Source organism: Oncorhynchus masou, unplaced genomic scaffold (assembly GCF_036934945.1).
Source record: "Oncorhynchus masou masou isolate Uvic2021 unplaced genomic scaffold, UVic_Omas_1.1 unplaced_scaffold_1324, whole genome shotgun sequence".
Lineage (NCBI taxonomy): Eukaryota > Metazoa > Chordata > Actinopteri > Salmoniformes > Salmonidae > Oncorhynchus > Oncorhynchus masou.
In genome coordinates, this window is record NW_027003110.1 from 35,001 (window position 1) to 36,723 (window position 1,723).

The 1,723-nt window shown below is 40.2% G+C and overlaps 1 pseudogene; it reads left to right on the top strand.

The window, feature by feature from the left end:
* The window catches only part of LOC135530359 (MHC class II regulatory factor RFX1-like), a 34,883-nt pseudogene extending 33,474 nt beyond the window's left edge, over positions 1–1,409 (top strand).
* The last annotated feature ends 314 nt before the right edge of the window (positions 1,410–1,723 follow it).

A 1,723-nucleotide genomic window follows, 5' to 3' on the forward strand; every position in this document is an offset into this window, starting at 1 on the left:
AGGTCTACAACGTACCTCTGACTGAATCCCTTCCTATATGTCCCTGTCAACAGAGGTCTACCTCTGACTGAATCCCTTCCTATATGTCCCTGTCAAGATGTCTACAACGTATCTCTGACTGAATCCCTTCCTATATGTCACTGTCAGAAGTTTGGACACACTCATTCCAGGGTTTCTCTTTATTGTTACTATTTTTATACATTGTATAATAATAGTGAAGACATCAAACTATGAAATAACACATATGGAATCATGTAGTAACCCAAAAATATATATATTTGAGATTCTTCAAAGTAGCCACCCTTTGCCTTGATGACAGCTTTGTCTTCACTACTATTCTACAATGTAGAAAATAGTATAAATAAAGAAAAACCCTGGAATGAGTAGGCGTGTCCAAACTTTTGATTGGTTCTGTGTGAGTCAGTCAACCTGCATGGCTACAACCTTCTCTGTCCTCACCTTACCCACCCACTGTCCGAACTGCCATAGAGAGATTTATTGCGTTTGCCTGAGCCAGGTGTAGAGTAGTTACAGCAGTCGGTCTTCAGTCCTGATGATGTTCACTGACCTCTTAGACAACCACTTCGTGTGTCCCAAAAGGCATCCTATCGGTACTTCAACAGGGCACCATTTAGGCTCCCTGTATAGTGCACTTTTTTGGACCTGAGCCCTATTGACCATGGTCTAAAGTAGTGCACTATATAGGGACAAGGGCTCTGGTCTAAAGTAGTGTACTATATAGGGAATAGGGCTCTGGTCTAAAGTGTACTATATAGGGACTAGGGCTCTGGTCTAAAGTGTACTATGTAGGGAATAGGGTGCCATTTTGAAGACAACCTGTTTTTAATTAGATCTGATTAATAAAGTGTTTCAAAACCTGTACAATCTGCCATTTAATCCTCTCTCTTTGTTAATGTTATGAGTTATAGCAGGCATATGTAGTGTCATAAGAGAGAGGGCAGCCATAATGCATCCTGTTTCTATCCCATTCATTTGTCCCTCCATCGTCGTGCATCCACACACACCAGCAGGATACAGACCTTCACAGAAACATCACTAATCTGTGATTGGGCAACAAGGTCAGAAGTCACGGCAACCTTAACTGCCAGCTCGTAGAATCGGCAAAAAGTCACCAGTTAGAACAGATCAGTGAATGTGTATTTGTAATATATATCTATAGAAATAGATGTGACTATCATATTTATTGAACCATTATGGCCTTATTTTGATGTACTATCCAGCTACTGTATATGTTTTGTAGACCTTTGTATTGAATTGCTGTGACTGGAGTTTGTAATCAGTACTCGGTGAGCACAAGACAGAGGTCTTTTCAAACATCTTGTACTCAGTCGTTGCCATATAAAGACGTGATACCAGCCCACCTTTAGCCATTAAATACTTTACCAGTGTTTGCCCTCTTCAGTCTCTTTCCTTCACACACAGGAAACAGCCACACGCAAGGTGAATCTTTCAATTTATTTTTATCAAAAAATAATCAAGTGAACCATGCTCTCTCCTTCCAATCTTAAAATACAACCAGATAATGACAGGCTTGTTTAACTCCATATCCCATAAGCCTCTGCTCCATCTAGGTTGTAACTTTCCTTGAAAAAAGATTTCTGGGATGAAGGACTAGGCAGTAAATCTGGGAAAGTTAACTCCATCACATACAAATACATTTATAAAGGGGACGATCTGAACTGACTCCCTATGTAGTGCACTA